Here is a 26,170-nt window from a genome sequence, read left to right as displayed (position 1 = left end):
TCTGTCTCAAAAATAAATAAACGTTAAAAAAAAAAAAAAAAAAAAAAAGAGTGGGATGCTTAACCTACTGAGCCACCCAGGTGTCCCATGTAGGTTTAGGATTCTAAGAGTGTTTGCAAATTCCATATTTATGATTGATACATTTAAGGTATTAAGGTTTAGATGAATTACTTTTTAATTCCTGGAATTTGCTTTTTTCCTTTTAAAAATATACAGACATCATGCCATTGTCTATAAGCAAATATAAATAAAACATCCAGCTGATTACACTTGTTAACTTTTAATCTAAAAAGTTAGGCTCATGTAGTCACAGCCCACATTCTACTTTTATAGTCAGTCAGGAACTTACCCATTTACCAGATGTTCAGAAATAAATAACTACTGAATGTGTGAACTCCAGGACAGGCTTTTCATATTTATAGATTATGATTTTGGATGTACACACCTGAGCTCATACTTTTTTTTCAAACAACTTTATAATAGTATTAACATTTAAAATGTTAAAAAAAAAACCCTCATAATTCTAGAATCTAGTACTTTTGGCATCAGTGTTCTATGTTCCATTCCAGATAACTTTTATAACACAAAGTTGGAATCTTAGCAGATATACAATTTTGTGTATTCACATATTGCCAAACAGAATTGTTTATGTTGCTAAAATATTTAAAATTTTTATTTTAATTGCAATTATTATAGTCTAGAGATTTGTTATTCTAACATTTACACAATACTGTCATTATTGTTTACTTACAAAATACTCATGTTTATTGTAGAGATATAAATCAACAAGCAGCCTGAAGTAAAAAAGGAAAAGTACTTACAATTCCATTTCCCAGAGACAATAACTGTTACTACATTAGAATATATCTTGAAAATTTTAAATATCTAGCTGTCTTCCTTTCTAACTATCTATACAAACATGTGCGTGTAAATCTGTTATGTGTATTTTTTAAATATGGCCATATAATACAAAATAAGAATATAAAAATTATAATCAGAAATTTTATAATAGTACATTTTGACCAATCTTCACATCTGTAAGTCAGAGTTATCTACATAATATTTCCTCTTTGGAATATATAATAGTTTTAAAGTAGTCCTCTGTTATTGCACTTTTATAATATATTTAATTCATTACATAATATGGTGACCATCTATATCATTATGCAGTTGTCTTTGTAATTACTCAGAATAAACTTTTAAAACGATGTTAAATGTATGCTTATTTTTAATGCTTTGATATTTATTGACAGGAAACATCAAGAAAGGTTTATACAGAGTTCTATTCTAACATCAATGATGTAACACAAGTTAGCCTTTTTGACCATTTTTTAAAATAAAACACCATTTCAGGTGTTTAATTTAGTGATTCAACACTTACATACAACAGCCAGTGCTCATCACAAGTGCCCTCCTTAATACCCATCACCTATTTAACCCATCCCCCACCCAACTCCCCTCTGGTAACCATCAGTTTGTTCCCTGTACTTAAAGAATCTGTTTCTTGGTTTGCCTCTTTCTTTTTTCCCCTATGTTCATCTGTTTTGTTTCTTAAATTCCATACATGAGTGAAATCATATAGCATTTGTCTTTGTACGACTTATTTGGCTTAACATAGTGCCCTCTAGATTCATCCATGTCATTGAAAATGGCAAGATTACATTCTTTACTATGACTGAGTAATATTGTATATTATAGATATAGATATTGATATAGATGATATAGATATAGATATATGCATGCCACATCTTCTTTATCCATTCATCAGTTGATGGACATTTGGTCTCTTCCTATAATTTGGCTATTGTAGATAATGCTGCTATAAACATTGGGATGCATGTGCCCCTTCTAATTAATATTTTTGTATCCTTTGGGTAAATACCTAGTAGTGCATTTGCTGGGTCATAGGGTAGTTCTGTTTTAACTTTTTGAGGAACCTCCATACTGTTTTCCAGGGTGACTGCTCCAGTTTGCATTCCCACCAACAGTGCAAGAGAGTTCCCCTTTCTCCACATGCTTGCCAACACCTCTTGTTTCTTGTGTTGTTGATTTTAGCATTTTGACAGGTATGAGATGATATGTCAATAGAAAAACTCTTTAGCTTGAGTTGCTGAATTTGCTTAAACATGTTATAAAATACATCAAATAAAACTTACTTTTGGGTATAAACAATGAGATAATGGTTACATTGAAAATGTTTCTTTCATATCACATTGAAATAGTTATAAACTTGCCTTAGCCTGACGTCAGTGATATATTCTGTTTGTCACTTGATCATAAATTTCAAAATAAAAATAGAGACAGTGTGATAATGATGCACAGGCAGCAGCATCCCCATTACCAGTATCTCATAGACAGAGTTCTTTCAGATTACAGCATTTAAAAATGTTTATGTAGATTTCACTTAAGTTCAGAAATCTGTGAAACAAGAAAATCAACTAGAGGTTTTTTTGTTTTGTTCTGTTTTTGTTTTTGTTTTATTCTAGGAGATACTCTGCCACTCTGTAACTGGAAACACTAAAATAGCTCAGTGGTTAAACTTGTCATTAGCTAATAGCTCAGTTTCGTGGACTGAGAGCCATGAAAACATTTATTAAGTATGCTACTTCCATTTGCTTTTCCTTGACTTCAGTATCTAGTCACAATAACTTTTTTGTGCTTTTAAGAAAGCTCTAAAATATTTGTAAAATTAGTTCAATAAGAGTATTTCAAGGTCAGATGGATCTAATTTCCTTTTTATCCCTGCAAAAATAGAGCCAAATAAAATTAAATCAGGCTCCGTGGATTCCAGTATGGTAGTTTCTGACCTGACATTTAGTGGTGTCAAAAGGGAGAAGTGCCTGTTTTGGTGATATTATTCATCACCTTGTCAGCTGGATACAAAGTAAGGGATTTGGCTTCTAGTTCAGATAATGTCATTGGAACAGTTCTCTCGGTCCCACAGGCTTGTTACCCATATACTCTGGTGAGAGAAGAATACCACACATTTCAAGACCTTTCGTTTGCTACTCCTAACTAGCATATACATTTAAGATGTTTTCAACGCTAGTTCATTTTCAGTACGATGCAGATTGTATCTTTTTTATTCTCCAAATAGTCCTTATTTTGCATGTAAGTACTAAATGCTACGAATGGATAAATTGGTATATCAAGTTAGACTTCAGCTGTAATAATTATATGTGTTATAGTATCTCTCAGCATGCATTAACATCCAAGAGATACTATACAAGATAACTCATATAAAGTACATGCCATATTTATTCAATGGAGAATATCATCTGGAAGGAAGAGGAGAAAGGGAAGGATGTAAAAGAGGAGATGAGAAGGAGACAAAGGAGAGAAAAAATATGAATGTTTAATGAATAAAAGAAGGTCCTCACAGAGGTAGCTGTTATCAGAGAATTAACTACAGCAGCATTTTTCCATGTGTGATGCAAAGACAACCTGGAATAAGTAACATTGTGTGCTTGCTAAAAGTTGAACTTCCCCTATGTTAGTCCATACCTGCTAAGTCAGATTCTCTTGAGATGAGGCTCAAGGATCTGTATTTTTCATGAGCACCAGAAATGATCTTGTACCAATGATGTTTGAAATCTATTGAATTAAACTGTAAAACTAATTGAAAATTCTGACCTGTGGCCTGATTGAAAAAATGTATTGGCTTAGAAAACCTATTAATATATTATGGCTTGTCATTAAGCATTAAGAAGAGTATAGAACACAGAACACTCTAAGAAAATAAACTTTTTATGGGGAACACACTGGAAAGCAGAAGTTCCTAAGGATTTATTCACCCTGTTCTGTTCACTACTTTTGGAAAGTACATCCTTAAAACGCCAGCAACATAATTTTAGGATATGATGAATTTTTACTTACAGAGTGATTTTATTTCAAGAGAATCTACATGATGAGTGTAATTAATGTTTAAGTAACACAATAATTAAGCTGTATACGTATAGCCTCTCTCTGAATTACTGAAACATAAAAATTATTTTAAGAATTTGAATACCAACACTGTTTGCATGCCAACATATTTGCTATAAATCTTTTGATGTTAAAACATATTTTGTTCAGGCAAATATTGTAAATACAATCCGAATAATAGATGATGGTGCTTGATCATTGTTAATAGTGATTTTCCTTAAATTAAAAAATACTTTTGGGGTCATATTTTAATTATGACTTCTGAGAGTATAATCCTATTTCTCTATTTATATAATTTAAATAAATTTTCTTGCTTAAGGAAAGAAATTAACATAAAAAAGCAAGAGATGAATTCCCAGTCTCAAAGGTCAAATTCTAATTTTGGATATTCTTCATTAAAAAAAAATATTACCAATATCAGTGTTGAAAATATTGATTATTAATGAAAAAACACATTTCCTATGGACCTCTTTTTGACAAGTACATTTTAATCTGTGTTAAAAACATATTAATCTCTGCCTCTTTTTCCCTCTAATGTTTGAAGTTGAATTGCAACATGAGGATATTATGCAAATCAAGACAATTCTTTTCAAAGCTTTGAAAATTTAATGTCAAAAAATACATATTTTAGCATATATTATTTAGTGAAAAGTTCATTTTTATTTTTTCTGCAAAAGTGCTCTAGGCTTTGGAGTAAGAGAATTTCGTGGGTCCCTGGTTATACCATATGTTTTAGAAGTTAGCTTCCTCATGGGTATCCAAGGATGTTAATATTTGACTGTTTTCTAGCATTGAATCAATTTCATTTTCATTCTGTTATTATAGTTATTATCTTATTTAGGAGCATAAATTGAAAATCATTCCAAAGATCAATGATCGACAACCATCTTACTTAAGCTGTGTTGGGAAACTGATTCCTGTGAGGAGTAAGACTGAAGTCTGGAAAAATCAGTTGATTTTCTCAGACACTTTGATTCAGAAAAAATCAAATGATTTTTCTAGACTTCAGCTTTCTCCTTTGAGAAGAAGTGGTCCAATTGGGGTAGATGATTTTGAATGTTTTTGCAGATGGCACAACATACACAAGGTGATAAGACAAAAATGTGTGGTGATGATATAGACAATGATTAGATCACAATGAAATTAGGTGAATGGATATTAAGAAAGGATAATTAAGTAAATATTATGAAAAAGTCTAAATATGAAACATGCTTAGGACATAAACAAAATAGGTAGAGTGATAACAATAAAAAACAAAGGAATTATGAAAGTATCTTTAAAAGTATAAGGAAATAATGTCTCAGTCAGTTGTGTCCAACTCTTGATTTCGGCTCAGGTCATGATCTCAGGGTCATGGGACCAAGCCCCATGTTGGGCTCCAACGCCCATGTTGGGCTCTGTGCTGAGCGTGAAACCTACTTAGGATTCTCTCTCTCTCTCTCTCTCTCTCTCTCTCTCTCTCTCTCTCTCCCCCCCCTCTGCCCCTCTTCCCCACTTGTGCTCGCTCTCTCTCTCAAAAAAAAAAAAAGTATAAGGAAATAGACACTGGTAAAAGGATCAGGTAAAAAAGAAAGAATAGTAGTACTTTCCACTAAACTTGTATATGAGTAGTTAGAAAGCACATTAATAAAATGATATTTTAAAATGTGCTTTTTTAGCACATCTGCTTTAGGAATTTTAAGTATTTTTTGAAAATTGTTTAACAAAAATAACAATGTGACTTCATTTTGTAGTTTTTTACCCTTTTCTTTTTATGAGGACTATTTTAAATATAAAGATATCTTCCAAATTGATAAAAAACAAATATCTCCATTTAACCTCACATGGCCAATAGATATATAATGCATGAATATACTACTCTACCTTAATATCAACTTGACAGTTAAATCTACTTCTGTTCTTTTGAACTGTGCTCTTTTATTTATATAATAGCAATTTGGGATAATTTTAATTCTAGCCTCTTTCATTTTCTGTGTATTGGAAACCTGTTGAGTTTTTTACATCTGTATGTGAACAGACAAATTACCTAAGTTCATATATGGCATAAATCTATATGAAATGGACCTGACTAGGGTTTGTATTTCCTGTTTATCATTATTATTGTTGTTATCATTATTGTTAGCGTTGGACTTTTCAGCATGCCACATCAGTTCATTTTTTTAAACAGTTGCTTAGGGAGCATCAGAATGGACAAGGCACTTTCCTGTATGCTATGGCATAAATGTGATATAATGTAGATATAGAGAGAGATAGAGGATGGTAGATAAATAGACACATAAAAAACTGATATAGGGGCCCCTGGGTGGCTCAGTCGGTTAAGCGTCCGATTTCGGCTCAGGTCATGATCTCGCGGTCCGTGGGTTCGAGCCCCGCGTCGGGGTCTGTGTTGACAGCTCAAAGCCTGGAGACTGTTTCAGATTCTGTGTCTCCCTCTTTCTCTGACCCTCCCCGGTTCATGCTCTCTCTCTCTGTCTCAAAAATAAAATAAATGTTAAAAAAAAATTTAAAAAATAAACTGATATAATATTAATTATATAAATGTTATTTGAGTCATTGAGTCAGTGAATATGAATTTAGTTAGGAAGAGATAATATTTAGTTGTAGTAGATAAAGATTATAATGGGGAAGTTAGAATTGTTTCGCTAGTGCTTTTATGGATTGTAAGATTTGAACATGCGCCAAGAGGTGCAGAGGGAAAGGCATGAATGAAAGTATGAGTTTACAATGTGTAAAGTATTTTGGGGGGACACTGAATAAATTAGTAGACTAACCTAGATATTGCAGAAACCTTATATGAGTAGTGGTGTATACTACCATATAATTGGTTGGGACCCAATTATTAAGATTCTTAAATACCAGACAGGTAGACTTTGAAATTTTTCCTGTGGGTAGCAGAAAGCTTACAGATAATAGAAACATTTACATTATTAAATATGCTTGAGAGTAGCATCTGCCTTAATTCTTATTTCTGATTTAACTGTTAAAAAAGAACATGTACTTTGTAAACATGTGTTTCAGACAGTTTAAATACTTTTGTATATTAGATTATTTTATTAATTTCCAATGGGAGTAGAAGAATTTCAAGTACTTTGATAGTACTTTATAGACAATAGTAGCACTGTCATAGTTCTTTTTCCTTTGTGTCTTGCCTAATGTGCCCAGTTCCGTTGGGAATGAGTATACACATCAGTGTGGCCTGTATAATACATTAAGGCTTATCCTCATTGCAGTCATTTATTAGGTGCTTAATTGTGAGTGTTGCTCCCACCAGGCGATGTACAAAGATTGCTACATAGGGGTTCTTTAAGAATTGAGTCCAAGGAATCTAATTGCTCTTAGCATCCTCAATATAGAACACCACTTTTGTATTCACTGGGCTAAATTGTGCTTGGTGTAGTGTCAGCTAAATATACTAAATAGTCACAGTTATACATAGGCTTCCAAACATAACAGATACTCAACCTGATAATACCATGTAATAGCAGGGATGTAAACTCACATTAACTTAGAGCATGCATGAACCAGACAGTGAAAAGAATTTGACTTGCCATGAATAATGGAATGTTTTATTTTTTTCACAACTGTTATCCTGTCCTTCAGGCCCTTTGGCTCAGATGCTTTGAGTGTTCAATACAGAGTTTGAGTTAGAACTTAAATTTCAGTTCTTAATCTTTTCCCCTGTTTATGGTGTTCACAAACTAAATACTGAATCTAGACACATGGGCCTTATTTAGTTGTAAATCTTTATATCAGGTAATTATAGCATTGGTCTAATTAGCCAGTAGGCTAAATTTGTCAAAGTAAACTGAACTTGCCTAAAATTTATGAAAGAAGTAAAAGAGAATTCTGTGTAATTTTATTGATATAGGAGATCCTTCTTATCAACTTCCCAAAGAGAATATTTAGTTTCTTAGTATTTTATTAATCCAGAAATACTCTTAGTACCGAACATTTATCTTTCAAGATACCTACATATGACTAATTTGATTATCAAGAATACATATATATGTGTGTATATAGTCCCTGTTTGAGATAGTAGGTCCATGAAAACTCTTGAATTGTGAAATTCAGCCAAAGAGGAAAACACTCATGGGCCTTAAACACATTTTGTGTATATAATTGCAAAAATAGACATAGGTTAAAGATATACAACCAAGAATCTTCCACAAAATCTTAATATTTGCATTGCTTTACATATTTCCTAAGATGATGTAATAATTTGGTTGATATATGTTATGCTATATTCTGACTTTCAAAAATATAATGCACAATATTTGTCATACTCAAATTGATATATTCATTCACCACACTCTTAAAATCATTTTATATACTGTGTTTTAGAACAGAATTAAGCTTTTCAGCTGTAAAATGTTATCCTCCTCAGAATAAAGAACTTCTAAAATCTTTTGTAGTTTCTCTGAAATAATAATGGCCCACCATGTCATAATTTTAGGCTATAAAAGTGCTTTGGAACAAAATATTTTAAAAATAGGATATGGTAACAGGAGAAAATTACCTTTTGACATTATAGTTTATCTAATACAATTAAGTCTTTAAAATAGGATCCATTCATGTTTTTCAGCTTCCTTTTCTATTTATTGGAGCATGTCTGCTTTGGTTTTAATCTGATTGTGATAAAACTATTCTGAAAGAAAATATTTGATAGTATAGGCAGATATAGGGAGGAAGCCTTCCAGCATCTTTTCTTCTGTTTTTAGCTCTGAAAGGTCTCAAAGAAATCAAACAAGGATCCATGCTTGGACAAAGTGAATAAAATCAGAGATCAAATAAAATTACAGACAGTGAACAAAAGCTTCCACTTGAAAGTACAAAACATTAGTTGGTATTATATAAGGGGAAAATAATGTTATTTCATTGATTTTAAATTTGGAAACTAAATTAAATTGACTTTGAATAACTAATTTAGGTACTCTTTAATATCCCAAGATGTGTTAAATCTGAAATAAACCTAGAAATATTTAGTTTAGAACAAATAGCCAGTGATTATTGAAATAAAAGTTACGATTATTTATTATCATGAAACCTATTAAGAATCTGTATTGTTATGACACTGTTAAAGGAAGAGTTATTAGAAAACATAACAGTATTAATATCTAATTATATAAAATTGATTTGTAATTAGCTCTACAGGAATGCAAAAATAATACCTGCTGTATTAATGACAACCAGATTAAAGAGGAAAGCTTTTTTCTCCTTGCTCTAATTAGTTTGGTTTGCGCATTCTTATTTATGAAATAAATGTATTATTTATTTTCCTCTAAATGTTTATGGCTCTCAAGCTACCTTTTCTACTTCATGAAAGGTTCAGTTGTGTTGTCATTACTTTGCCTTAAAATTATTAATGTAATCACACAAAGGGCATGGCAAATGAGAGAAAGAAAGGGGGAAAAAAAAAAAACAGACCCAACCCTAAACCAGTGTGTGAATTATTTGTAAATGTTATTTGGTGCTCCCTTTCTTTTTCCCTTTAATTGTGTACCTCAGTCCCCTTCCAGTGTTTTGAGCCTTCAGGGTGACTGGCTGTATTAGCACCCTCACCTCCACTGCACCCAGCCCTCTCTCCTCAGCCCAGACCTGAGCTTTCACTTCTCATGACTCCAGTACCTCACCTAAACTCAGCTCTGTTGAATCCATTCCATATATCTTTCTAAATTTCCTGTTGGCAGCTCACTATTCTGATGTGATACTGCTAAATGCCATCCTCTCAAATATTATTTGGGAAGTACGTAGAGGAAATTTCCTAACCCAAAGAGACTTGTTAAGATAAGCCTTGGCTTTAATCTTCTCAACACCCAAGATCTTCTAAAATACGTATTTGGATTCCATATCTTCCTTCCCTGCTAGACTAAAATTTCTGAGTGTAGAACATCTGTTTTATTCACCTTTGTGTTCCTTCGAGGCTGATCCAGTAACATTGCCATGTGCTTGGCCACTGTTGGTATTTTATAAATAGTTGTTGAATAAAAGAGTGGAAGAAAAACTCAGTAGCTAGTATTAGTATCTCAGTATTTCAGTAACTTGATACAAAGTTTATTCAGTTATTACTGAAATTATTATTATTAAGTTATTCAGTTATTAATAAACACAGTTTATTCAGCTGTGAGGTATTTAATGGTCAAAAGGTACTTTTTCCATTTGTCCTTCTATGTGAAATATGTGATTTTGTATTTCACATTCCTTCCTTATAAGGCATTAGTTTTATTATCCTAGCTAGCTCCCCATCCTCCCCACATCTGAATACTCTTTTCCAGCTGGTACTCCTGTACAGTATAAAAAGTATGTTGTAGAACTGCTTCTAGAATTCTTGAAGAGTACATGTAAGTTAAAGCATTACAAACATTGTGTTTAAATAATACATAGTGACATGCCCAGCAACATCCAAAATACTTCTGTAAAATGGGCCTTCTAATAATCCTTAAGATAGTTACAAGTATTAGTAAAAATGTTTGTATGGTAACTGGGATAGTGCCAGCTTCCATGGTAGGCCCTAAATAAATTGTAGCTATGCTTATATTTCATGCTGATTTTCAAGAGAAATGCATTTGTGAGTAGCAGAGAGGCAATTAAAAAGAATGATTATGATACATGTAGGAAAGTTATATGGGAGAACTTTGAGAAAAAAATAATGTGGTTTCACAATTTTTGTTGCCATGTGCCTGTTCATTACTGTAAAATAACTGTTGTGCTGGTAGTTTAAATGTTTAGTGTCATGATATGTCTCTTTGGCTGGAGTTAAGGAGGTTAGAAAAGAACATGAGTCACGGAATTATTCTCTCCCTCTCTCTTTTTCTTTTCTAAAGCAGCCAAACTGAGGGAATAGAATAGCTTTTTGCAGCTGGGACCAATTCCTTCTCCTTTTCTATGTTACGTGAGAGAGAAGCTCACAGACCAGAGACTTCAGAGGAGAAAAAAATGCAGAGTAAAGGCATGGCCCTCAGCCTTCTCCATATGCGCACTCTTTGCAATCTGGGTGGAAACAAGCACCGACTCGTTTAGATGCAGTTTAGGAATTAGAGGCAGTTTATTGGCTCATACCTGTAGTGTCACCACACCTTCATGTAGAACCTGAAGCCCTGTGCCCCTTCCTTTAATGAGGATTGAAGGAGCCTGGACTGGGACTGAACATCCAGCGGTATGAATGGCCCACAGCAGATCCTCAAGTCCCTCCTGACTCCTCTTTCCTTTCCCAAAGCCCTGCCCAAGCCGTTGTGCTGTGTGAAAGCGCTGATGGAGAACTTCAACGATGTGCAACACAAGAGAGGAATATTTTAACTTAGACTCATTGGCACAACTAGTGTGAAAGCTTTACTGGAAAAGATGAAAAGGTTGAAGTCTTGGCTATGTCCCACCAGCTATGTAAATCTCGGTCCCTCAAAACTTTTTTGAATCTCATTTTTCTCCCATAGAAATATAGATTTAATTATTTGTCACTTGCAGCTCTAATTATCTGCTGTTCCATAATGAACTATCAAGTCTTCCTATCCTCAGGCAGATAGACCCAAGAAATGTTATGATATTTTGCTAATACAAAAAATTGAAGTACAGAAAATTCAAGGACTAGAAAGCCTCTCCATTCTTTATTTAATCTTCAAACTTTCTCTTTCAAATTCTTAAAGAAAACCAACTCTCTGAGGAAAGATACATTTCAAAGAAATCTACAGGGTTTCTATGAAAGATTGATAAGTACATGTTTCAGTATATAAAACATTTGAACTTAGAAGGAACAGTGCTCATGGCAGATGCTTCTTTATTGAGAAATTTCACAGCTGTCATCTGTTGTAGCAATGATGATTGAATGAGTGGAATATTGTTTATTCCACTAAGGAAATTATCCAGCCTTCAGTATATAAAGACTTCTTTCATTTTTCTCACCTTTATATCTGAAAGCAATGGAACACACCCATCTTTACTTGTAACCAGCTGCTTTTTACTGGTGAGATGTGCTCTCCCTGACACTCACGCACCCCCTTATAAATCCGGCTTTCACCCGTTTCCCTCCATTAAACTACTCATCCCCATTGCAACGACCATCTAACTGCCTGACCATTTTTCACCTCTCTTCTCCCCAATCTCTGTACTATATGGTGCTTTCTCTGCCCTTCTTCCGCTCTACATGCTTCTTTGAACTCCTTTGCACCGTCTTGCACGTACCCTCCATTCTTTGCCTTCGTGATTCGCCTGCTTTCTTGTGTATACAACCAGATTGCACCCTCAGAAGATGGCTCTTTATATTAACTCTCCTTGGTGTATTCATTCACTCTCATAAATTGAATTTAGTTAGCACCTCTAGGGCCGTGACTCCCAAATCTCTACACGTAGTGCTGACATCGTCCATATATTTCCAGCTGCTGTTAGCTATTTCTGCCTGGAGGTACCACTGGGCCCCTCAAAGTCTCAAGTCCCAAAGCAAAACTCACTGTTTGCCCATGGAGATTTATTTCTTCTTTCTTTTTCTGTTAATAGATATCGGCTTTGAAATTATAAAGCAAAACTTTACTTTCTCATTCCCTTTTGCTTCTTGTTTGTTTTGTGCTATAGAATTTTCCTTCATGAGGGCATCTTTTGGGATGAGCACTGGGTGTTGTATGGAAACCAATTTGACAATAAATTTCATATATTAAAAAAAAAAGAAAAAAGAATTTTCCTTCATGACTTTTTTTCAAAGTCACTATGTTCTTTTTTCCCTACTGTCACCATCCAACTTTTATTACCTTTATGTTAGCCTGAGCTATTGGAATACTCTTACAGTTGGCTCCGCCTCATATCTTTTCTTATCCCAATCTATCTACATCTCTTCTAGGATAGAGTTATTAAATATTCATATTGATTGTGTAATTTTTCTTCAAAATACTTTCCTTTGCCTTCTGCATTCACCTAGCATTTAAGGCCTTACACAGAAAAGCTGATCTAACTAACTCCCAGCATTCACCCTTCTGTTAATTTAATTTAACCCAATCAATTGTAGCACGACTATACACCTCTCTATACCTTGCTCATGTTTTTCTTTATGAATCTCTTCCTTCATTCCCATTACAATAGTTTATTAAAATAATTTTCTCCCTTTTTTCCTTCATTCCCCATTCGTCCCTTCCCTCCTCCCTTCCTTCCTTTCCTTTTTTTCTCCTCTCTATTTTTTAAATTCATTTGCTTATCCTTTTATTTCCTCATATGTACACCTATTTGACGAAAAAAGATTGAGCACTTATTTCATTGTGTGCCTGGCATAATTTTGGATGTAGAGAATAGAATGTTAGAATAAAACAAAGACCATACATGCCCTGTTATCTCTTACAGTTGAGACAAAGACATAGATGATGACCAAATAGTCACCTCCATTGTGGTCAATACTGAGAAAATGCAGTACAGTAGAATGTGGAGCTGTCCTTTAGAGGCTGCTCTCTTGTTCCAGTTTCCCATCAAATGTCACCTTCTTCAGGAATCCCTTTCCAATTACTTGGCCAGGATGTAAATTTTTTTTATGCCCATAAGAGCACAAACTTCATTAAGACAAGGATTTTTTTTTTCATCTTTGGTTTAGTTTTTATATTCTAAGCACCTTAAGAAGAAGTAATAGTGAATGCTTTATAAATATTAATCAAATGAATAGATGATTGAAGCTTTTAGTTCTTTGTTTTTACCTTGTCTTAGGGCACTTATATTACCATGCTTGATGCAACATTTATTTGTACATTGATTTTTATCCTCCTTTTGTCTATAAGCACCCAAAAGTCAGGGACATATTTTACTTATTTTTCTAATCTGGTGGTGGCTGTCCCAATGTACAATACTCTGAAGTGTTTATTGAATTGACTAAACACTATTCATTCAAAACTATCTTAATTAGGTGTCCCTGGGTGGTCAGTCAGTTAAGCATCTGACTTTGGCTCAGGTTGTGGTCTTATGGTTTGTGAGTTCTGAGCTGTGCATCAGGCTCTCTGCTGTCAGTGCAGAGCCTGTTTTGGATCATCTGTCCCCCTTTCTCTCTCTGCCCCTCCCTTACTCATTCTCTCTCTCTCTCTCTCAAAAATAAGCATTAAAAAAGATCTTAATTATTTTTTTATTATTTAGATACAAATATTAGTCAAATAATCTTGCCATGTATTGATAGTGGTCTCATTTTGCCATCTGATAACATATTTTTCAGTGGCATGACTTAATGGCCTGACCCATTTATTCATTTCTAAAAATTATACATGTTGAGTGAAATGGACCATGCGTATAATCTGCATCTTATGTTTTAAAAATATTTACAAAATCCAGCATAGCGTCATATAAACTGAAAGGGCTAGGAAAAGAATTACTAATATTAATAAACTCAAATGACAGCAAAACCTCATCATTTTATTTCAACTTTTGTTGCATGAGTGAAGTTATTTATAAATTCCTGGCATTTATTAAGAAACAAAAGAATTTAGTTCCATGATGCAATTGGATATTTGAAAAAGCTGCAGATAATGCCAATACTATGTATGCATCTGACCCTGTTCTTGAGACAGATATTAATCCATTTAATATTTCACAACAACCATCGGAAATGGCACTGTTACTCTTCGCGTTTATAGATGGAGAACCCGGAGCACCCAAGAGTTTATGTAAATTGTCTAACATCAGAGAGCTAGTGAATTCAGGAATTCTGATTCCAAATTCTGTGCCCTGAAGACTGTTGCTGATATACTAGCTCTCCTAGATATGTATGTGCCTGTGACATGAGAAAAAGGAATGCTGAAGGCATTTAGAAAATAAAGAGAAGAGAAACTAATCTCAAGTATGTTCCTAAATATGTTAAATGCAACTTACTAGACAGCTTCTTAGGTAACCAATCCCATCATCCCCAAAATGATAAATAATGAAATTAAGAAGAAGGCATAAAAAGAGGAAATTAAGGGAGAAATGAAATAATTATTTATAACTCGGTACACACAGTTTTAGAATTATCTGAACACAATGATCAAAAGCAGCCTGGTGAGATCTTTTTGATATTAGAGAATGTAGCTCCTTTTTGACTGTTTCCTTCTTTTCTCATATTTTGTTCCATTTGAAATACCCATTATTTAATATATTTGAGATGCATTGTCTTAATAAGAGTAGTTTAAAAGCTTTCTCCAAATGGAGTTATTGTGTCATCTGAAGGCTGATATTCCTATTGTTTTTCTTATAAAAATTCAAAAGCTGCCCTTCAGGGTCCATCTGATGTCTATTTGAACCACCAGATCTCATCCTGAAGGAATAATTCATCATGCAGACTTAAAAAAATGTTTCTTGCATAAAGTTTCAGTTTTAGAGCCTTGGACTATACCTTAAGAAACTCTATAGTGATCTTCAGATGTAAGAATTGTCATCCAACCATTTTATGAGACATTTCATTTTAGACTCTGGTTAAATGGGTCTCTGGTGATTATAGTTAGTGACTGTTGGAAGAGGCTATGCCGCCACTAAGTTAGGAGTCTTTGGAAGTATCGTTTCCTTTTATATCCTACAAGAAAGCTTTAGGCACAAAGATAATTGCTACTGTCCAGTAATTTATAGCAACTGAAGAGATCCTCCACAGCAGCAAAGGCAGGCAAGTTTTGTTTATTCACATGGTGGAGTATTATGTAGCCAGTAAAAGGCGCTATCATGTTAGTTGAGAGGCTGACAACACAAAATTCTAGAGTCAATAAGATCATGATTCTGAAAAGTTGTGCACAGGAAGAAAATAGAGCAAATCAAGTATGGATACTTTGTATGTTTAGTTTTTTTTTTTTATTTTGAGTGAGAAATTGTTGCTTTATAATAAAAAAATGGATTTACTTCAAAATGTTATAGCAAGTTCTCCCATCTTACTCTTTACTAGTTTGCAGGTTAGATATAGAGAAAGATAAGTAGATACCAATATTCTATGATTTATTTAATAGTGGAAATACTTATTACAGTAATGCAGAAGAAAATATATTTTCCTTTCTGTGCTCTTGTCCTTGTTTTTTTTTTCTTGAGACACTTATAATAAATAATGATGAGCATTTTTTTCCTGTCACGGAAATGTCTAGTTGTACATGGGAAGATTTTCTTACCACTACTCATATTTTGGTTAGTCTTGATACAAAACTGTTCGTGCGTGGTATGGTCTGTTAGATGATGCACATAGAAGTCTGAAAGATATTTGGAATATGTGAGTCATGTTATGATATAGGAAATAGAATTTAGTTGCTTTACGAAACTAAGTAATCCTTACCTCTTGCATAACAATCTTTCTCACACTTAGAAGTTTCTTCAGTGAGTTCTGTTAGTGGTAAGCTCTCTTAGGTTTCAAATAAAAATGTCAGTAATTTCTTCATTCCTGTATGATCATTTACTTAGATATTCGATTCTATGTTATTTTTCCCTTAAAACTAAATATTTTTACTCCATGACCCTCTGAGTTCTGTTGTTTCTGTGTTGTCTAACGGTTATTCCTTTATAGTATTTTTTTCTGACAGCTTTTAATATTCTTCAAATTGTCCTGGTGTGAAGTTTTACTGCTGGGTGCCTAGCTGTGGAATCTATGTATTTGTCTGACTGTGGTAGGTTATGCCTACTACATCTGAGATCTTTCATCAGTTATGAGAAATTTGTATCCATTTTTACCTTGAGCATGCCCGGTCCTGCATTGTATCATTTTTCCCACTGTGAAATCTCCTGTTAGAACTAGGTGGAACTTATATATTCTCCACATCTCTTACACTTTCTTTTGTATTTCCATTTCTTTATATTTCTGTGAAGAATTTTGAGCCATTCTTCACTTCTATCTTCTAAGTCATTTACTTTCATATTGTGATTAATCTATCATTTTATACCGTCTTTTGCATCTTTATTTTCAATGACTATATTTTTTTCTTTCTGTAACTTTCTTTAAAATCACCTTTATGGGGCACCTGGTGGCTCGGTTGGTTGAGTGTTCTACTTCAGCTCGGGTCATGAGTTTGAGACCCACATCAGACTCTCCAGTGACAGACAGCTCAGAGCCTGGGGCCTCCCTCTCTCTCTGCTCCTCCCCCACTCTCTCTCTCTCTCTCCCCCCAGCTGTCAAAAATGAATAAACATTAAAATAAGTAAACAAATCACCTGTATTGAGTATAATTTACATAAAATAAACTTTACTAATTTAAAGTGTACAGTTCACTAGATTTTGATATGTATATACAGTCATGCAAACACTACTCTCATGGAGAACATTTCTGTCAGTTCTTTTTGCTTTACTGTCCAATATTTCTCATCTTTTTTGATAGGATATTATTGCTTTCACATATGTTTGTTCATTATTTGTATCTTTAGCTTTTTAAATGTGTTTATCTTATGATACGCATCCAGTTAGTTTTATAATGTGAACCTCTTGTGGTCTAATTATGATTTAATTTTTGGTTTGGTTTGTTTTTGATAAATTATGCCTATGGTAGTTTTGCTTCTTGTGTGCTTAATAAATGTGCACATGAGTGCATATTTTTGCACATTTTCATCTGATGATGAAATGACCTTTATTGTATGTTCTTTAAGGGAAGATTTGCATTTGCTCTTCCTAGATGTTCCACAGGTATCCAAGACTACTTAAAAGTTTTGTTGTGTAGCATTTCACATTTAAACAGAATTTTCCTACATGTAAGGGAACACATACATATATACATAATATGTCATATGCAAATAAAACATGATAATGAAATTAATACATTTATTCTGTCCCCATAGATAAGAAACAGAACTTCATATTAACACTTCTTACAATAATTTCTTAGGACCTAACTATCTGTTCTGGTCAGTTTTTTTCCTGATTTTTGTGCCAGCAAAATTTTCTTATGAGGAAACTATTCATTTATATATTCAGCACATAGCTACTGGATGCCCATTATGTGCCAGATACAATCCTAAGTACTAGGAACACAGAACTGGCAAACCAGAGAAAATCCTCTGCCCTTGAAGAGTTCACATTCTAGTGGAAACAGGACAATAGTTTAAAAGAGTAACTAACACATAGTAATTCTGATTGTGATAAATGCTTTGGAGGGAAAAAACAATTAGGGAAGGAGTGTAGGTAGTGTTAGTGAGGGCAAGAATCATACTTTGAAAAAGGGAATCAAGGAAGGCCTCTCTGTGAAGAAAAACCTGAAGTTGAGGAAGTGAGTAGTGAAGTTATATGGAAGAATAGTCGAGGTAGAGGGAACAGTAAAAACAAAAGCCCTGAAGTGGAAGGATATGCACAAGGAAAGCAAGGGAGTCAATGTGGCTGGAACCAAGCAATTATGGAGACACAGGTGAACTCAGAGCTGTAACAGCAGCCAGACCGTGCAGACACTGGAAGAAATTTGGCTACAGTTAAAAATGGAACTGGGAGCTTTCGGAGTGCTTTGAGAAGATAAGTGATGTCATCTGATTTGTTTTCAAAGGGATCTACCTGGTTGCTGTTTTGAGATATACTGGAATTGCTCAAAGATAAAGCAGGAAGAACTTCCAGGAGGCTATTGTAGTTACCCAGATGACAGTGGTGGTGGTTTGATCAGAAGTGACATAAGTGGAGGTGGTGATATGTAGACAGATTCTGGATATCTGTTTAAGGTACAACCAATAGGATTTGTTGATGGACTGGTTGTGGGCTGTGAAAGAGAAGAGTCAAGAATGTTTTTGGTCTGAACAATTGCAAGGATGGATTTACCTACCATTAGCTACCATAGGGAAGATAATAGGATAAGCAGAATTTGGAGAGGAAGGTCAGTTTTAGAGATGTTAGGATGGAGATGCCTATAAGACATCCTAGTGGAAATTTCAGATAGAGCAGTAGTAGCTCAGGAGAGAGGTCAGGACTGGAGCTATATATTTAGGTGGCATCAATATATAGATTCTGTGTAAAGCTCTGACATTGGATGAGCTCCTTAATGTGGTATGGCTATAAAAGTATGGCTATGTTTGATTCTGGGAGATGAAGAGAAACCAGAAAAGTGGATTGAAATTGAGCAGACAATTGAGCAGGAAAACCAGGTGAGTGTAGTATCCTAGAAGTGAGTACAGCGATGGAGTGGTCAAGAGTACTAAGTGATGTGGACAGTATCACACCGAGGACTGTAAGTTAACCATAGGATTTGTCATTTGGTGGACAAGTTTGAGGCTAATTGGAGTGAATTCAAGAGAGAATGAGAAGAAAGAGAAGTGATTCTTTTTTTTTTTAGCAAAACAAGAAAATGGGGCCATAGCTAGGAAGAAAAGTTGGGATAGAAGAGGGTATTTTTTAGACGGTGAAAATAATAGCATGTTTGTAGAGGGGAAAAATGCTGATACAGGAAAGAAAAGGGAAACTCCTGGGGCTTTGCTCTGAAATGGATGTGAAGGCATGGATCTAATGCAGCATAAGTGGAGTTGCTGGCCTTTGCTAAGTGCCCAGAGTCACTTGGGTTTAAAAAGGATGTTTGTTTTAAGCTGTTTCGTGGGTGGGTTTTCTTTTCTTATATAGTCTACAAGATTGTCAGAAAAGTCCATATATTTTTACAGATGTAATGCATCCTCTTTGTCAGTGTAGCAAAAGTGCCCCACGTGGTCCAGCCACAATGGCCTTTCGTTTCTGAAAGTATCATGCTTCCCTTTGCCCTTTGCACGTGTCGTTACACTTGCCTTCAAGGGCACCCACTCTGTGGTTTCATTCACACCTTCAAAGCACTTTGCACAGATATAACTTCGTCACTTTTTACCATTAGGATTTAATCAGTCTTTACCATTATGCTTTAATGATGTGAGCCTGGGTCCATATCTCTTAAATATAGAGAGTACACAGGATACTGTGTAGGCAACAATGACATTCATCATTTATGGATTGACAAGCATATTATGAAATAAATATATTTTATTCCAAAAATGTACTCAATTTATAATTATATGATACAAAGTAAATAATTCAGGTGCTTTTGTTATTCAGTTTGTCTGCCTAGGTGGTATATAGATTAAGTAGATAACTGTAATTAGTCTCTGCTGTCTAGATAATATAGTTTAGTAAGAAAAATGTAATCCCCCTAAAGCAGCAAGTAGTTTACATTGGAAGAAGATATTCTAGCACTGTGTTCAAAAGAAAAGAATGATTCATACAGAAAATGGTATTTAGCCATCCAAAACTAAGCTTAAATTTAACAACTTTTAATTGTGCTTCTGCAATTTAGAGACAGCACTACCTCCAATGTGTATAATATTTACTCACTAAAATAAAATGTTCACTGGTCTCTAGAAACATGTTTTTAGCAGGGCATGTTGATGTTGAGTTTGAAGTTTGGGCAGAACTATGGCAGCAAAGGGTTTGGAAATCAAATTTAAACAAAATAAAACTGAATCAGTGGCTCCATGTAGATTCAAATGCATATACAATCAAGAAAATGAGGTTTAAATATGTGTGGCTAAAATATTTTATTGGCACTCAAAAATCAAAAGACTTTCAATAATAATTAAAACCTAGTAGCATAAACTATTGCATCAAATGAGGAAGCAAATAAAATGAGTGTTTGGTCCTAACTCTTGCAACTTCTGTGATTAGCAAAATTTGGGAAATACAGACCTCGATTCTGAAATGAAGGAGGGATACTGCAGACCACATCATTTTACATGTGCCCACTGGATGACGAGATTACAAGAGAGCAATGGAAATTGCAAGTATGGAGTTCTACAGAAAGACATTGCCTACTATTACCCTATAATTTTTAAAGTTTCCATCAATAAATGTGCAGCCTCAAGGTCCATATTATCCCTTTTGTTGATGTCCCAAGTAGCTCATAGTTCAGGCAGAACAGACAAGGTTTTATGGACCTTTCAAATAACTGTTACAAGGTCATTGCTGCCGTACCAAAATAAAATTTAGTCCTAACAGTTTCTGTCATAAAATGAGTGGAGAATTTTATGATACAAAGTCAAGGGAATGAAGGAATTAAGGTGGGATGATGAATTGTATAAAGATGCTTGGATCTTTAATGTAATACTCTATGTTATTTTAGCATTAATAGAAGCAAGAAAAGAAAACATATATTCTGCAACTTGGAACAATATAGAATTAATTCAGTATTTTAGAAATAATTTATGTTTTTTTTCAAAGATGTGGTAATTTTGGCAAGTTGAGTGTTGTGGTGCATTAGGCGCCAGGTTTAATTCTTTGACTTATTTTGGCTCAAAGTGAAGAGCATCAATATTCCAAAATCACCTTGCTTATTTGTCACATCTTGTTGGAAGTTAATAAACTGCAAGTATGAGAAAATATCAATTATTTAGTGTGATCTTAATAGAGCTGTATTAATATCAAATATCCTATTTTTGATGAATATAAAACAGGAAAAACTTTTATTGACAAATATATTTAGTAACTTCAGGTACTCCTTTCTTAGGATCTGCATTTGAATTGAAGGGTAATCAAAAGAGCTTACTCAAAAGTCAGATGATTCAAGTTAATTGTTATTAATTTTCTATATTCATATTTAAATGACTGTCACATAACAGAAGTCCTATTTTGCACGTTGTTTAAAATATGAAATACTGTTCTGAATGGAAATTTACTACTGTTAGAAGATGAAATGAGGTCATCTCATATGAGATCGAACATAATGAGAAGAATGAGTATTTGAAAAAGCTACCTCTGCTTTTCAGACCTATGGAGTTTAAAAAATTATCAGTGAGTAGAATTATACCTTGTTTAAGAGAAGGAAGAAACAGCTAAGATCTTACTATCACAGCAGATGTAATAAGAGCTCTCTAAACTCCCACCTTCAAACAAAATAGTGGTAGATAAGGCTTGTTTTAAAGAAAATCTTGATTTCTTGTGAATCATAAGTACTTCCATAATCAGAGCCAGCTAACAGTATCTATTAACAAGTGTTATTTTTGACATTTTCAGATGTATGATGGTATAGCAACTGAAAATACCTTGCTCTTTACTGTCGCATGGACCAAAAAAAAAAATGCTAGATAAAAATGAAAAAAAAAATCAAAGTAAGCAAAGATTCATATTCAGAATTGGAATTTATAATGCAAACCAGCTTTTCCTCTAATCTAATCTTTCGGTTCAAGCTACAAATTCGTTGTCTAAAGGAACTTCTGGCATACTTCTCTTGGGTACATGTTATTTGCTTTAACAGATGTAGCATTAATGTCTTTCAGTTTAAATGAAAACAACCAGTATGTTAAAATTTAGAAAAGTGAGTTCCCTTCCTGAATTTATCTTAATTTCATTGACAATTCTTGTGCCCAGGTGGCCAGAAATTCATATGTAAAAATACCACAGAACTGAAAATGTCAGTTTGGGCAGAATGACTTTCCTTGACAGGAAAGGCATATTAGAGAGGGGCACTTTTGAAAACATTGTAAAGACACAGTAGGAACAATGGTGATGAACTAGGTATGAATATGAACAGGACAATGGAATACTACTTGGCAATGAGAAAGAATGAAATATGGCCTTTTGTAGCAACGTAGATGGAACTGGAGAGTGTTATGCTAAGTGAAATAAGTCATACAGAGAAAGACAGATACCATATGTTTTCACTCTTATGTGGATCCTGAGAAACTTAACAGAAGACCATGGGGGAGGGGAAGGGGAAAAAAAAAAAGTTAGAGAGGGAGGGAGGCAAACCATAAGAGACTCTTAAAAACTGATAATAGGGGATCCTGGGTGGCTCAGTCGGCTAAGCGTCCGACTTCAGCTCAGGTCATGATCTCGTGGTTTGTGAGTTCGAGCCCCGCCTCGGGCTCTGCGCTGACAGCTCAGAGCCTGGAGCCTGCTTCAGATTCTGTGTCTCCCTCTCTTTCTGCCCCTCCCCTGCTCATTCTCTGACTCTATCTTTCAATAATAAACATTAAAAAAATTACAAACTGAGAATAAACTGAGGGTTGATGGGGGGGTGGGAGAGAGAGGAAAGTGAGTGATGGGCATTGAGGAAGGCACCTGTTGGGATGAGCACTGGGTGTTGTATGGAAACCAGTTTGAAAATAAATTTCATATTAAAAAAATAAAAAAATGAAAATAGGTAAAATTAAGGAAAAAAAAGGACAAAGATACCAAAGATGACCACAAGGTTTCTTTCTCATTTACTCAATGGAAAAATGATGAATGTTAAAGAAGACAGAAGGAAAGACTGGTTTTTAAAATGTTTGAATATGCTGAATTTGAAGCATTCCAGACTTTTATGGAATATTTAAGTGCAAGGTTATTCAGCAGTTGAAAAAAATGAGTATAGAACTCAAGAGGGAAAACTGGGGTGTGTTTATTAGATTACTGAAAACTGATTTTCTATCTATGGGATATGCAGGTCTATCTTCTTAAGGTTTCAGAGTCATTGAATACAGATAGTATTGAATAGAGCAGTGGATGAGAGATCTCAGGCAGAGCCTGTGAGCTGAGGCAAGATGACAGTCAAATGTGAAACACTGAGAAAAACATTGGCTGAGAAAGTCATCCGAGAGCTAAGAAGAGAATACGGAGAAAAAGGTAGACTTGAAAGTCAAGGGGGAAATTATTTTAAGAAGAAATAAATAGTCAAAAGGATCAGCTTGTTCAGGAAACCAAATGAAATGAAAAATAAGTTGTGGCCTAAAGTTTGGGGAAATTAGTCATCTTAATTATATCCTAAATTACATTTTCTCACCTCAAATGGAATGCCTATCCACCCATCGTTAGAGTGCCAAACTCTCAGACCACACATAAATTTTAACTTCCACCCTATTTAACTCTTTTGACTCACCCCACAGTGTTCTGAGCCCGAATGCACTTACGAGACTTACAGAGTCAATGATGACATTGCTAACAGGATTATTGGCAATAATTAAGTATGAACTTAGGAGCTACCTATTTTTTCAAAGTTCCAATATTAAGGAATTTAAATCAGAATATTTCATTTTAATTGCCTATATATTAAAACATATATTCTAAGTTGGACTTTGTATCCAAAGTATACAGAATCTACTAGGATTGAACAAAATTAACATTAAAATCCCTAAGATTATTTGACTTAAATAAAATTGTTAAAACCAAAATATTCTGAAAATATTTTATTTTTTATTTTTTTATCAAGTATAATCAATATACTGTGTTATATTAGTTTCAGGTGTACAATATAATTATTCAACAATTCTATACTTCTCTCAGTGCTCATCAAGATAAATGTGCTCTTAATACCATTTTTCTGTTTCACTCATTCCCTGCACTTCCCCTCTGACAACCACCAGTTTGTTCTCTATATTTGAGAGTAAGTTTTTTTGTCTCTTTTTTTCTTTGTTCATTTCTTTTGTTTCTTAAATTCCACATGAGTGAAATGATATGATATTTGTCTTTCTCTGATTTATTTCAGTAGGCATTATATACCTTAGGTCCATCCATGTTGCAGGAGGCAAGATTTCATTCTTTTTTTATGCCTAATTAATATTCCATTGTGTGAATACAGTATATTTTCTTTTTTTCCACTCATCTATTGATGGGACACTTGGGTTGCTTCCATATTTTGGTCATTGTAAATAGTGTTGCAATAGACATAGAGGTGCATATATCTTTTCAAATTAGTATTTTCATTTTCTTCTTTTTCAAATACCCAGTAGTGGAATTACTGTATCATATGGTAATTCCATTTTAATTTTTTTGAGAACCTCATAATGTTCTCCACAGTGGCTGCACCAGTTTCATTCCCACCTACAATGCACAAAGATTCCTTTTTCTCCACATCCTCCTCAACACTTACTTCTTGTGTTTTTTGTTTTTTTTTTATTTTAGACATCCTGACAGGTGTAAAGTAATATCTCATCGTGTATTTAATTTGCATTTCTCTGATGATTAGTGATGTTAGGTATATTTTCATGTGTCTGTTGGCCATCAGTATGTCTTCTTTGGAAAAATGTATATTCAGATCATCTATAATTTTTAATCAGATTATTTGGGTTTTTGGTATTGAATTCTATCAGTCCTTTACTTATTTTGGATATTAACCCCTTATTGGATATATCATTTGTGGATATGTTCTCCCATTTATTAATTTGCCTTTTCGTTTTGTTGATGGTTTCTGTTGCTGTGCAAAAGCTTTTTATTTGGTATAGTCCCAATAGGTTCATTTTGATTTTGTTTTCTTGCCTGAGGAGACATATCTAAAGAAATGTTTCTAGGGCCAATGTCAAAGAAATTACTGCCTATGTTTTCTTCTAGGAATTTTATGGTTTCAGGACTCACATTTAGGGCTTTAATCCATTTTGAGTTTATTTTTGTGTATGATGTAAGAAAGTGGTCCAGTTTCATTCTTTTGCACACAGTTGTCCAGTTTCCCAACAATAGTTATTGAAGAGACTGTGTTTTTCCATTGTGTATTCTTGTCTATTTTTTCATAGGTTAATTGACCATTAAAATGTGGGTTTATTTCTGGACTCTATTCTGTTCTATTGATCTGTGTGTCTGTTTTTGTGTCAGTACCATACTGTTTTGATTACTACAGCTTTTGGTATCTCTTGAAATATGAGATTGTGACACCTCTGGTTTTGTTTGTTATTTTTTTTACGACTGCTTTGGCTATTCAGTGTATTTTGTGACTCCATACAAATTTTAGGATAATTTTTTCTAGTTCTGTGAAAAATGCTGTTGGTATTTTGATAGGGATGGCGTTCAATCTGTAGTGTGGTTATTTCAAACAATATTTGTTTTTCCAAACCATGATGATGGGATATGTTCCCATTTGTTTGTGTTGTTTTCAAGTTCTTTTTTTTAAATTTTTTTTATGATTTATTTATTTTTGAGAGAGAGACAGTGTGGGCAGGGAAAGGACAGAGAGAGCGGGAGACACAGAATCCAAAGACAGGCTCCAGGCTCTGAGCTAGCTGTCAGCACAAAGTCCAATGCGGGACTCAAACCCATAAACTGTGAGATCATGAGATGAACCAAAGTCAGACACTTAACTGGAGCCCCATGCCTTCAAGTTCTTTCAACAATTTATAGTTTTCAGAATACAAATCTTTCACCTCCTTGGTTAAGTTTATTCCCCTTTTGGTGCAATTGTAAATGAGAGTTTTCTTCATTTCTCTTCTACTTCATTATTAGTGTACAAAAACACAACTGATTTATATATATTAATTTTCTATTATGTGACCTTACTGAATTTATTTATCAGTTCTAATAGTTTTGTGATGGAGCCTTTATTTCTATATATGGTATCATGCCATTTGCAAATAGTGAATTTACTTCTTCCTTACTGACTTGGATGCCTTTTATTTATTTTTTCTTGTCTGATTG

The 26,170-nt window shown here is 34.0% G+C and overlaps 1 protein-coding gene across 5 annotated transcripts in view; it reads left to right on the top strand.

Annotated features, from left to right (window-relative positions):
* Nucleotides 1-26,170, top strand: part of ADGRB3 (adhesion G protein-coupled receptor B3) — a 721,030-nt gene that overhangs the window by 169,070 nt on the left and 525,790 nt on the right. The window lies entirely within an intron of this gene.

The sequence above is a fragment of the Panthera pardus genome, unplaced genomic scaffold, assembly GCF_024362965.1.
Source record: "Panthera pardus isolate Hobbes unplaced genomic scaffold, ASM2436296v1 HiC_scaffold_17, whole genome shotgun sequence".
Taxonomy (NCBI): domain Eukaryota; kingdom Metazoa; phylum Chordata; class Mammalia; order Carnivora; family Felidae; genus Panthera; species Panthera pardus.
Note: the sequence above shows the minus strand (reverse complement) of the source record. Positions and strands in the feature narration are given on the sequence as shown.